The 13,737-nt window shown below is 40.4% G+C and overlaps 1 pseudogene; it reads right to left on the bottom strand.

Moving 5' to 3' along the window:
* Positions 1-2,771: 2,771 nt before the first annotated feature.
* On the bottom strand, positions 2,772-3,223 carry LOC110335133 (annotated as a pseudogene).
* Between the last annotated feature and the right edge of the window lie 10,514 nt (positions 3,224-13,737).

Genomic DNA, 13,737 nt, shown 5'->3' with positions numbered 1-13,737 from the left:
GCATTCGTCACTTTGTAGAGAATAAGGGGAAATGGAGAAGGAGACAAAGTCTATACTTTGAAAAGTCCCCCTTAAGCCTGGGTTTGGAGATGTGTCGCCAACACTCACATCCATGCCGAAATATTACAGCATCTCTACAGGCTGTGCTTGGCCTCCTGCTCTGGTTTGAGGAACAACGTTCATGAATCCATCTTGATTATAAGGTGCCCTCTCTGTCTCCCTTGTCTGTCAGTCTCTGGCCCTCGGGTGTGTTGCGCCTCCTCTCCCTCACTTCTAGTTGTGACTAGTAACCGTTTCTGAGCTTTATGATCTGAAGCCTCTTTACTCTGATTCCTTCTCTCCAGGCCACTTCCTCAGCCTGAATCCTCATCTCTGCCCACTCGCATTCTTTCTCATGATCTGCTTTCTTGGTCTCTCACTTGTCCCAGTTCTTTCTCCACCTAGTAAAAGGATGCACATCTTAAGAAAGGATGTGCTGTCTTCATGTGGGTGTTAGCATCTCTATCAGAAGCCTCTGCAATAAGGACTTACATATGTGAATTCAGGACATGAACAAACAGTAAATGACTATGTTAAATCTTTTTTCTTCTTCTGAACAGTATATGTCTTATTGGCTTTAAAGTCCTTGGGGGAACGCCTCCTGGATGTTGGTGGGATATTGTCAGTGGGGTGGGTGTGCAGCCAGCATCCTGTGATGGGCTGGGGAAAAGGGACAGGTCTGGACCTCACTCAGACCCTCTAGTCCCTTGTCCTTCCTTGGCTACTACATGAAGGAAGAAACCACTCCAAATACATGCTCACCAACACAGGTGAAAAGGGAGATGGCCCCATGCTGAGCCCTACACATTGGACCCTGTGGGATTTGGGAACAAGATCTCAGATTCAGTTTGCTAAGACACCCCAAAAGGTCATGAAGCAGACACACTAGGGCTTAAGTCCTAGCCGAGAGGTCAGTAGCCTTTGGCTCCTGTGTCAGTAGGGGCGGCTACCAGCAGAAGGCTCTAGAAGCAGACACTGCTCCTTATCCTTCCCTGCTCTAAGGTCCTGTCATGTTTTGAGCATACACTGTAAAGGACAGGGTAAGGCAAACACAGGCCAGGACAAGTGTACCCAGTGTGAGAGGGAGGTGCTAGCTCCTACCTTTCTGGTTCTGAATTTGCACATCCTGGTCACCAAGTACCTTAGTACCTTGGAGCCCCAAGCAGTCTGGCTGGGGTAGGGAAAAAAAAAAAAAAAAAAAAAGCCGGGCAGTGGTGGCGCTCGCCTTTAATCCCAGCATTTGGGAGGCAGAGGCAGGCGGATTTCTGAGTTCGAGGCCAGCCTGGTCTACAGCGTGAGTTCCAGGATAGCCAGGGTTATGTTTCGAAAAACAAAAAACAAAACAAAACAACAAACAGACAGACAGACAGAAAGAAAGAAAGAAAGAAAGAAAGAAAGAAAGAAAGAAAGAAAGAAAGATTGATTCCCTTTCCCATCTACCTTAGCTTAGGGTACAGAGATGGAATTGGCAGGGATGCTGAGTCTGTGGGCATCCTAACCCTGGCTGGGAAAGAACTGGGAGAGCAAAGGAGATCTGAGCTAGTGGTCTCCCCATAGGGGACCAGAGATGGGAGGCACCGCCCAGAAGTCTCAAACTTAGGGAGATGATCAGACAGCTAGAGCCCTCATCTTACCCACTCTTGTCCCCTCTCAAGACCCCACCCCCTACCCCCCAAAGAAACACCCTGAGGCTGGTTAAAATGGCTGCTTGTATTTCTGCTTAAGCGCTCATAACACAGGTAAGGCAGAGAGCTGGGGGGGGGGGCAGTGCCCAGGTGAAAGAGTAGCCGTGCAAAGAGGCAGCCCACCAGAGAAGGATACAGAGAAGAGTAGCAGCCCCTGCTGTCCCTCTCCGCTGAGGTAGGGCCTTGGGCCCATGTCCACTCAGAAGAGATCCTTCAGGAGAGAGAGAAGGTGAAAGATCAGAGTTGGGATCTGGTGCAGGGAGGAGGTCCTCATGGTCAGGGTGGTCTTGTGCAGCGAGGGGCAGGAGAGGTGCAAGGTTAGAGACTCAGTACAGATGGGGAGCTCCCACTTGCCCCCACCAGGTGACCCCTGATCCCAAAGCCCTTCTAAGTGCAGGGGTGTGTTTTTCCTGTGGTCCTCAAGTCTAACCTCATCTGAGGAGTCCTGCTCTGGTATAGGTGATCATGGGAAACAAACTCTGGATGGGAAGGTAGGAGGGATGGATGCTGGGTTCTGTCCAACTGTGCTGCTAAGGGAAGGAGGAAGGAGCCAATTGTCACTTCCCTAAGAACCGATGAAGTCAGCTACCGGACACTGGAAGACAACAGAGTGGGAAACATGGGATGGAAATCTGTACTAAAGGTTCCTCGTTTGACCAGACCTTTGACACCTCCCCCACATACAGCTTCAATGAAGTATTGGGTAGCAAAAAAGCCTATCCCAGCCCTTGTCACTAGCCATAGTTTTAACCCTACCTATTGAATTCATTGTCATGGCCCTACTTACAGAGATCCCACAGAGTGCTAAGAAAATAGATCCATCTAAGCTGCCCTCTAGCCGGGCTAACGGGCAGATTGGCAGTAACCCTTTAATAGCTTTACTTCTTCCCCCAAAGGGGACCAGACAGATTTCTGGGAAACTGAACTGGCCCATATATTCTGCTATGGTTCTGGGGTCCTCAGGGGTTGGGGAGAGATCCCTTGCTGACTCAGAAGTTGAGTCCAGATCCCGAGGGCCCCCAGACTGTACTGACCTCATTCGCTGGGTTAGAAATCTCTGAGGATGCGGATGTAGGCAAAGGTAACACAGTAGCGGTGGGCATAGAGTCTGAGTAAGAAGGCCCACTTGAAGGAAATGAAGCTCCAGAAACAAGAGAGGTAGTAGCTGTTTGGGTCTTTGAGACTCTGGTGCTGGGTGATGGTCAACACCGGGAAGGTGAAGAAGGCAGAAACAAAGACTGTGGAGAAGAGAGCACCCACGAAGAAGAAGTCACACAGCCCTCTGAGCCAGGTCCTCCAGTAATCCTGTGTGTACATCACGTGAGACACCTAGACCCACAGTGGCAGGACACCTGCGAGATCCCCCGTCGCTGCAGTCCCGGGTTGTCGGTAGACCTCCACCCAGATGAAGAAGATGGAGAAGCCAGCCACCGAGCTGAAGCCGTAGTAGGAGGGTAGTAGGAGGCGCGGAGGCCGAGCTGCAGCCGGGATGGGGCCATGGGGTAGCAGAGGAGCAGCGCAGGCAAGTCACAAGTGCACTGCCCCAGCTGGAGACCAAGCCCCAGACCGACTGTGCTGAATCTTAATCCAAAGAAACTAATGCACAGAATTTAAAGAACTTTGTCAAAATCAGGTGACCTCTAAGCCATCTCCTTAGTCTTTTGAAATTTCTTTTTAAATTAAAAGTAAACATTATGTGTTGTTTCTCAATTAAATCCAACACACACACACACACACACACACACACACACACACACTAATCAATTACCTTAGTCTATTGGGAAAGAACAAAAAACACTTCCTATCTATGTTGTGAGCTGCAACAAACTGTAAGATGAATTTCCATTGTAGTAGTATACAAATATGGACAGTCCTTATTGGAACGGATAACATGACTGATTCAGAAAGTATTTACTGAATTATAGGCTAATACCTATACTGAATTGGATTCCAGAACAGCTTTTAATTTAAGATAGGTGTAATGAACCCACATAGGAGCGAGTTTAATTACTCAGCTGTGATGCTCTGCCTAGCATTTAGAGGCGTGGAACTTGACTGCTGTGTCTGAATAGCTCTTCTTTCCCACTCTACCCAGCAGCTCTTTAACTCGGGTCTAGTTCATATTTCTACTCACCCACAGCCTACCATTGCCTGCAAAACAAGAAGTATCACATTTCACCGAAACAAATAAAGACTGCAGTTTTCAAGACTATAAAAAAGAAAGCATAAGTTATCCAACCAAAAGGAAAAATAGCAAAGGAAGACACAGAAATAAAACGACAAAAAGATTCCTTTTTTAAAAAATATAGTAACTATAGAAGGATTGCGAAAAATAAAATTTCTAAAGTGGATTGCACGACTCTATTGAATATTTACTACAAGGGTTAAAAGATAGGGTCTAGAAACTTAAGAGCATGCTTATATAATAAAGTATTCTGCACCGAGAGATTTCCTCTCTGAATTGTCATACTCCTATACATCCAGCTATTATGAATCCATATGTTTCAGGACTATCTTTTCATAAATGTTTGCATAGACAGGTGGTCCTGGAAAGATAGAAACAGCAACTACTTAGGAATTAATTTGTGTATGTTATAGGTAAAGACAGTGACTCCTTGTGGTGAGACTTTGAAGTGTCTCTGTGTCTGGAATATTCTAGAACAACAATCTTGGAGACAGTTTTATGTTTTTGTTACATATATATATATATATATATATATATATATATATATATATGCATAGTCTTGTTAACCACTCAAATGTAACTTGAATCTTTACACTCTCCCATATACCAGAAGATAGTGTCAGACGTCTGTTACCTCCAGTAGACACTTAAGAAGCTATGCTTAGTGCACTTTTTTTTTATATAAAAATCAATCATCAGGACAAATTCTCATACCAAGGCTAAAAATGAGTGACTATACAGTGTCACCAAGGCAAACTGGCTGCAGCTGGTTTCCACTTGCAGACCCATGGCTTCTTTGTTAGATTAATCTGCTCTTTCTATTCCTAGATGTTTCTGTTACTTGGATTTAAAGACCTAAATCCATATACTGTGACCCATAATAAAATGAAATTTAATAAAGATACCTTTTTGTCTTGTAGTGACTAATAAATCTAATGTAGTTCCAAACCATTGGCAGCAGATTCGATGAGTATGTGTCCATCTGTGTCCACTTGCACAACTTAAATAGTAGACTATAATTCACATATGCAGAGCTGAAGGGGTAAGAATACTTGGGAATTTTGAAGACAGAAAAGGAGAGAATCCAGGTAATCAAACTTTAAGGTGGTTGAAGTGAGTCCAGTTCCTTAATGGAATAAACAAAATAACAAGTTAGGAAGGATAATCTTGGTTGCCAACTTGGCTACATCTGGAATTTACTAAAACTCAAGCAGCGGGCTATACCTGTGAGTGTTTTTTCTTGAATAAAGTATTAAATGGGAAGACCCACCTTTAAACCAGATCTTTTGAGGTGGCAAGATCCACCTTTATGGCGGTAGACTATATAAAGAAGATGGGGAAAAGGAAGCCCCCTCTCTTTGCCCGTTTCCTTTGCTCTCAGTAGAAACTTTATCCTCTGGTATCAGAGCGACTTCTTTGGGATTATGGCATACACAAGTATTGCCCATATATTGTCAGCCACTTTGGGCCTGAAAGTTTTCCAGGAACAATTAGACTAGTATCAGTACTGACTCACCTGGCACTGGACCACAAGACTGCAGGGCCACTGTGTCTCTTAGTGCATCAGAAGATATGCCAGTGACTAAGCAATGCTCTCAACTCATATTGAAGATTAGTCACTATGAAAGAAAGGTTAATTCATCCCCAAGAAGTACAGTTCATAGATGAAAGAAACTTGACTGGGCTTCCTCCAAATTGGACATAGGTCTGCCACATTTTCAAAAGAGTACCAAAAGATAAAACTCGAATGTTCTGAACTGCCAATAGTAAAAAGTCAAATCTGTAATCAACACTAGTGGAGAAGATTTATAATCACTTTAGAAACTGATAATTACAGAACATTTTAACTTGAAATATATTTTTAATTTTCTGTGTATTAGTGTTTACCTACATGTATGCATGTGTACAGCATAAGAGGGTGTCAGATTTTCTGGAACTGGGTTTAAAAAAATGTTGTGAGCTATGATGGGGTGTTCTAAGCTGAACCCATGTCTTCTTAAAGAGCAGCAAGAGGGCTCCAAATCATCAAGCCATCACTCCAGCCCTACATTTTAACTTGAAACAGTTTAAGTACATGCACCCAAAGTACACGACAAATATTACAATAATTCAATGTCTCAGTTAATAAAATATTATTTTCATAGTTTTTTATTTGCACTTTATATAACATAGTTCCATGTATTGTGTTATCTATATCACTTTTAATTTCTACTTATAATTTACATTTTAAATAAATATACATTTTTGATCTAATTTCATTCACATTTTTTTACCCTGGCCCCTTAGCTTTGGAACCCCCAAAATATGGACCTTCCCATGAACTTAATACAGAATATAGAAGTTCAGAGGGTTCACCTATTCCTTAAGTGTTGTACATCTTAGTGATATATAGAGAAGCAAAAACTGTGACATGCACAAATTGGGATTTCAATGAAGTTATATATACTTAATTTCTTTTGTTTTGTGTGTCTAACTTGAAGAAACCAGGAAACTAGAATCTGCTCAATGGCAGAAGGGATACATCCTGGAAATGGGAGGATAATAGAATATATGTGAAATGAAAGCAGAGGAGAATACTGGGGCAGACATGTTCAAGACAGTAGTGAACTGACTGGAGGTGGAATGATAAAGGCCAAGGCTAGGGGTTAAATAAAGTGAACTATGCGTACATCTAAACCTACAAACTTACATTTCAAATAAATATAGAATGAGAAAAATATATAATAGGAACAAAATGGAGGAGAATAGTGGGAGCTAAAGATTTAGGTGGGAACGAGGACAGGGGCATGGGAAGAGGGTTACTGGCACTGAGGTATGGGGACAGGGACATTGAGGAAGAACTATTCAGGTAAGTTAACTAAAGCTAAGAGTATATGAAGAACTCTTATGAACCCATAGTAACTTTTGAGTGATTCTTTGTTATTTATTTTTTATTAGATATTGTCTTTATTTACATTTCAAATGTTATCCCCTTTGCTAGTTTCGCCTCTGAAAATCCCCTATCCCCTGCCCTCCTACCCTTGCTCCCCAACCCACCTACTCTCCCTTCCTGGCCCTGGCATTCCTCTATACTGGGGCATAGAACCTTCTCAGGACCAAGGGACTTTCCTCCCATTGATGACTGACTAGGCCATCCTCTGCTACATATGCAGCTAGAGACACGATTTCCACCATGAATTTTCTTTGATTGGTGATTTAGTCCCAGGGAGCTCTGGGAGTATTGCTTAGTTCATATTGCTGTCCCTTCTATGGGGCTGCAAACCCCTTGAGCTCCTTGGGTACTTTCTCTAGCTCCTTCTTTGGGGACCCTGTGCTCCGTCCAATAGATGGCTGTGAGCATCCACTTCTGTATTTGTCGGGCACTGGCAGAGCCTCTCAGGAAACCATATTAGAAACATATGTTTTTTTAAAGATGAGTTTGAGCACAGATATTTATGTTAGTGAAGAATGTTGCTCCTGGAATACGTGAGCTACTCAATGGAAATCTCACAATAAGCACAAATTACCTCCCTATGAGGTACTGGTTAGTGAGGTTCCAGATGCATCCAAAGCCATGCAGGCTATTGCCATTGCTTTTTCTTGTCTACTATAACTACATGGTAAGATTCTACTACTTGTCCTCTGAGTTCCCTTTTTACCTTCCTAAGAATTAACTATCCTTAAACAGCTAACAGTAGAAGATTACAGTTCTAGGCATTTGATGTCCAGCCTGAGGACCTTGGCAATTGCACTGTAGGAAACACAATGTTCATACACTTGGCATCAGGTGCTATATATGGTTTGTATCCCTCTAAAATACTTTGAACTAAGAAGCAGTGCTCTCCAGAGGAGGCCAGGGGAAAGTCACAGGCATATTCCCAGAGAATTGCTCCTTGTTCAAGGTAGGATACAGTAGCCCGGGTACTAAGAATCCTTTCAGCTGAAGCTCAACTTAACTTCAGATTTTTTTTCCAGTCTGGGCAAGATTGTGGGTTTTTTGTATTTTTTTTTTTGGTTTTGTTTTTGTTTTATTTTTGTTTTGTTTAAAGAGATCAAGAAATGAGCTGAGGAAGAAATCAGCTGCACCAAACAAGGACCATGGCCATGAAGATACAATAATTCTAAGACAAGATGATCACTTCACCATGTTGGGGAATCTGTAACTCTTGTGTAGCTCCATTTTGAATACTAGGTGAAGGGTTTGTATAACCAACTTCACACACTGATCAAGATTCATCCAGAGCCTTCACACTTATATGTCTTTAGTTAGATCTTAGAGCCCTCCTCTTATGGGAGTCCTAACAGTGGGAATGGGGGCTACCTCTGATTCTTTTGCCTGCTTTTGGGACTGACTCTTTTCCTCCTACTGGGTCACCCCAGTCTTAACATAAGGAGAGATGACTAGCATTATTATAATTTAATATGCCATGTTTGGTTGATATCACTGGGAGGCCTGTTCTTTTCTGAAAGGAAAGAGAGGAATGGATCAGGTGGCTAGGAAAAAGGGAGAAGTGGGAGAGAGAAATTGGGAGGAGAGGACAGAGGGAAAACTGAAGTTCAGGTGTGTGTGTGTGTGTGTGTGTGAGAGAGAGAGAGAGAGAGAGAGAGAGAGANAGAGAGAGAGAGAGAGAGAGAGAGAGAGAGAGAGAGAGAGAGAGAGAGAAAGAAATTCCTCCATGTTTGTTTATTTATTTCTCTCTTCTTCTTTTCTTCCTTAGTTCTTTCTGGGGATGGGTAATGAAAATTGAGCTTCATGCTCCAGTTCCTGCTGGATAAGCACTGTACACTGAGTTTAACTCCAAGTCCTCATTTTTCTTCATAAATTAATTTTATGCATGTAGAGTTGGTGTGTGTGTGTGTGTGTGTGTGTGTGTGTGTGTGTGTGTGTGTGGTGTCCATGTTATTGAATGCATATGTGTGTGCTGATGCAGAAGCTGGTGCATCTCATTCAGAAGCCAGAGTTGAATGTCTGGAGTTTTGTTCTGTCACATTCTTAATAAAAGGCTCTCACTGAAACAAAAGCACATGGATTCCTCTACACTGCCTGACAAGCAGGTTCTTGGCATTCTCCTGACTGCAGTGCCTCTGCTTATGTCAGTAGGGCTTCAGGCACTCGAACCATGCCATTCTTATTTTTTATTTGTTTTGTTTGTTTGTTTTTATATGGGTCCTGGAAATTTGAACACGGGCTCTCATGCTTGAAGAAAAGGTTCTTACCCTCTGGACCACTTCCCTGAGCCCCCAGGATCTTTTTAAGCTGACTGGGCTACACTGAAGTCCATCCTGCATCCCAAGCATTGCTTCCACACATGGGTTACTTGCTCTGTCTCCCGAAGTGGAGGTCATCACCTGTTCTCCTAGACTCAGATTTTTTCTTTTTTCTTTTACAACCATTTTCCCAAAGTGTAGATATCAGTACCTGATGATGAATGCAAATGTTCATTAATCTAAGCCATTTTACTTATGTATTTTGTTAATATTTCCTAAATGAAATTATGATATAATACAACATTTGTGGTATGTTTCTAGGCATTGCCACCCTGTGAACAGGTTTTCTATGTTGCTAATAATATGATACTCAAAAGCAATAAATAATTATCTTTACCTTGAGAGAATATTGGAGTTTGACAGACAGCATTAATGCATACTACATTTATAGGAAAAACTAGCTTATTAAAACAACATCAAACTTATGAGAAGAAAAGTTTTTAAAAACTCTGATATATATATATATATATATATATATATATATATATATATATATATATATATATAATGTGATCAGATAAACCATATAATATCATAGATAAATTATAGCTGAACTTTAAATCTTATTTCTGCAGCATTGGGATTTTTCTTAAAATGCCAATTTGTGTTGTTTCTCATATGATTCTACATTTCAAATGCTTATACTTCTGTTATTTTGTCAGAGCCTCCTGACACAAATTAACTTCTCTAAAGCCTTAGTTATTTTAACCTATTCAATAGGCATGATAGCTACATGTCAGTAAAAAACAGAGTAAGGAAAATGAAGACATGTTACACTTGAATGTGTAGAGACTCAGAAAAGGGCAGTATATATATATATATATATATATATATATATATATATATATTCATATAAAGATAGATAGATAGATAGATAGATAGATAGATAGATAGATAGATAGACATATAAAAAATTTAAGAACCAGTCTTTCTCAAATGTTGCCATCGGGTTGTAAAAGAATTAATAAAGTGACTCAAAATTCTTTACTGTAGACAAGGTAATTTTTGCAGCAACCTAAGAAAAGAAGAGGTCATTTTGGTTCACAGTTCTAGAGGCCACTGGCCGTCATGATGGGAAAGGCATGGTGTCAGGAACACGAAGCAGATGGTCACATCACAAGCACATTCAGAGAGCAGAGAATGTTGGTGCTCAGCTCATTTTTTTCCTTTTAACTCAGTCAGATTCCCAGTGCATGGATGGTGTGGCCCACAGTTTGGATGGATCTTTCTATCTCCGTTAACATAAGCTGGAAACTTCCTTTAAAATACTGTCCCGAATACTTCATTCCTCCTCAAAATAGGGAATAAAATACCCATGAAAGAAGTTGCAGAAACAAAGTTTGGAGCCAAGATGAAAGGATGGACAACCAGATACTGCCCCATCCGGGGATCCATCCCATAGTCAGCCACCAAACGCAGATACTATTGCATATGCTAGCAAGAACTTGCTGGAAGGACACTGATATAGCTATCTCTTGTGAGGCTATGCCAGTGCCTGGCAAATATAGAAGTGGATGCCCACAGTCATCTATAGGATAGAACAAAGAGACCCCAATGGAGAAGATAGAGAAATTATCCAAGGAACTGAAGGGGTCTGCAACCCTATAGGTGGAACAACAATATGAACTAATCAGTACCCCCAGAACTCGTGTCTCTAGCTGCATATATTGCAAAAGATGGCCTAGTCAGCCATCGTTGGGAAGAGAGGCCCCTTGGTCTTGCAAACTTTATATGCCCCATACAGGGGAACGCCAGGGCCAGGAAGTGGGAGTGGGTGGGTAGGGGAGCAGGGTGGCAGGAGGGTATAGGGGACATTTGGGATAGCATTTGAAATGTAATTGATGAAAATAACTAATAAAATATTTTTTTTTAAAAATACTGTCCCGAGATTTGTCTCTTTGGTGATTCTAGTTCCTGTAAAATTGACAACCAACAAAAATGGGATCTTAAAGTAAATAATAATTAAGTAAAAGAAAAACAGATGGACAGTATATATTAGCTCTAGGCAGCTACAGAACCCTACAGTAGCCAAATGAAAATGAAAAATGATTTTACTTCTGTTCGATCCTTAATTAAATTAAATTACTAGCTAACCCTAAATCATGTGCACTCATCTCCCCTGCAGTTATGACCACAAGAGCTTCAGCATAACACAGATAAATATATTCCTTGGAGTCATCTTTGAAGATTTGACTTAGTAACGTGGCATCTATCAAATAACAGGAGTCAAGCTTAGAGAATTTCTGCAGCTTTCTACCATTATCTCCACAGTAAATTGTGTTACATCATAAATCTAATTGATTTTAAGTCTTACCATAAGTTTATGTGTGCCTAAAAAAGATAAAAGCTTACAATTAAGAGTTTCTATCATGTTCTTTTGTTACATAAAATGTTTCTTGCATCTTTATAAAAATTGACTTTGTGTTTATAAAAAATGGTGTCCAGTATAACCCATGTGAATACATAAAAAAAAAGAGAGCAAAAATTTAAAAATGATGTGGTTGTTTCTCCTAAAATTTCTTCACAAGATCTTATTTTTGAAAATAATATTTAGAATCGGGCCACTGAAATCCTTCTCTTTTTCCTTCATAGCCTTTTTGCTCTTGTTCCAAGACAGAGTATGTTAGCTCTGGGCAGCTAAGGTATACCACTGAACCCCAAAGTAGCCAGATGAAAACATAAATGTTTTCTATTACTTCTGTTTGATCTTCAATTAAATTAAATTACTAAATAAACCTAAATCACGCACAGTCTTCTTTACTGCAGCTATGACCCCAAGAGCATCCACTTTCATGTCAATCATCAAAGAAAGAGTTAAGCATCCTACTGACTGTCAACTCCTCTATTTATTAATTCCACAATTAGGTGGATTGTAGGGATGCTGCTTATGAGGGAAAAACATCAATCCATTTTAGAACTCAAGCTATCATACAAAGATACAATAATGATACACCTCGGTGGCAAACAACAGCTGTCTAATTAGACTTAAGGCTTACAAACAGGAGGAAAATCATGCTTAGTAGTAGAAACCTAGCCAATTACCTAGGGTTAGTGTTGCTAAGAATCTTAGTGAGACCCCTTTTTTTCTCCACTTTAGTAAACCAGTGTAATTCCTAACTGAATTTTAAAATTTATCCCTATACCCACAGGGATAGCATGGTTCTTACTCTTCGTCAAAGAAGCTTCTCTGCAGCACACGGAGAGCATTACCGAAAATCACAGCTGGTAAAAAAAATGCAGAGATTATCCTAGCAATCATTGAATGCTCAGACAACAGAGACATCTATCTCACATCTCCTGCACCCAAGGGTCAGGGAACATTTTACAACAGGAGGCAATAAACAAACAAACAAACAAACAAACAAAACAACAACAACAACAACAAAATGTTGTTAAGTACCAGAGGACCAAGAAAACTTCTGTGAGATCATGCTTTCTGGCAATGACAGAGAAGCTACCTGCATTCATGATACCTCAACAATATGACTGCTTAAACAAGACCTGAGCAATAATAGCACCATTAGGTATGCTTAAAACGGAAGGGGGAAATGGCACAGAGCTCCACCCCTAAATTAAGAACTATCAGTAACTAAGGAATACCAAGAGAAAGAAAGTATGACTTCCCCAGGGAAGAGTCACCTATTTGGCTATCTAATTCCAAGTGATCAGCTTGAAATTATATACATTACAGGCAATACCAATAAACTCAACAGGTTGAACTTATATATTATGTGTTTATATTTATTTATAAATGTAGCAATAACAATCAAAGAAAAAGAGACCATGAATTTGAGAGGAAATGACAAGGGTGCCTGGAGAGGGGGTTCGTGGAAAGGAACATGGGAAGGGTTAAAGATAGGGGAGGGCAATAGAAATTGATGTATTTATATTTTAATTAAAATTAAATATAATAATCAAACAAAGTCTAGATGTTGCATAAAGATGCCAACAGTTTGGAAAACTATGTTGGAGGAAAGCAGTATATAATAGAGGAGAGGGCTTAGAGATCAAAATTCTGTCCATCATCTCTAATGTCTTTCCTCTAGGAGCCTTACTTTAAGCAAGGTATTAATAATACCTATTTGCTTGCTTGTGAGGGTAAAATGAACTTGCATTAGCAAAAGCACTTTGTATGCAAAGAGGGGCACCTATATTCAAGAGAATGGTTATTATGGAAAGAGACTCATGTTACCAGGTTTTATTATCATTATTGACTTAATTGTAATGAAGAAATTATCTTGCCCCAGGCAGACACATAAAACATTGTGCAAATTTCTCTGGTAAAATTCAAACTCCATAAACTGATTCATTTCAGAAAAGAAATTATTCCTGGTTTTGAATTCAGATTAAGTATGTCTCTTGAATTGTCTAAAAGGTTCCAGTTTTTTCTTCCGGTACGGATAGATGTTTTCCTCTATGCTTATAATAGTGTCATTTGGGTCTTTTCCCATTTCTTCATTGTGTGAATTCCTTCTGTGAAAAGCTGTTGATGAATACATTTGTGTCTATTCTATTTCTGAAAGCATAAAGGTGACAATGGAGACCTCCTAGGAATTCAGACCCATTACTGCATTTTTACCC

Source organism: Mus pahari, chromosome 17 (assembly GCF_900095145.1).
Source record: "Mus pahari chromosome 17, PAHARI_EIJ_v1.1, whole genome shotgun sequence".
In the NCBI taxonomy this organism is placed as follows: domain Eukaryota; kingdom Metazoa; phylum Chordata; class Mammalia; order Rodentia; family Muridae; genus Mus; species Mus pahari.
This window is presented reverse-complemented; position numbering and strand designations above follow the sequence as displayed.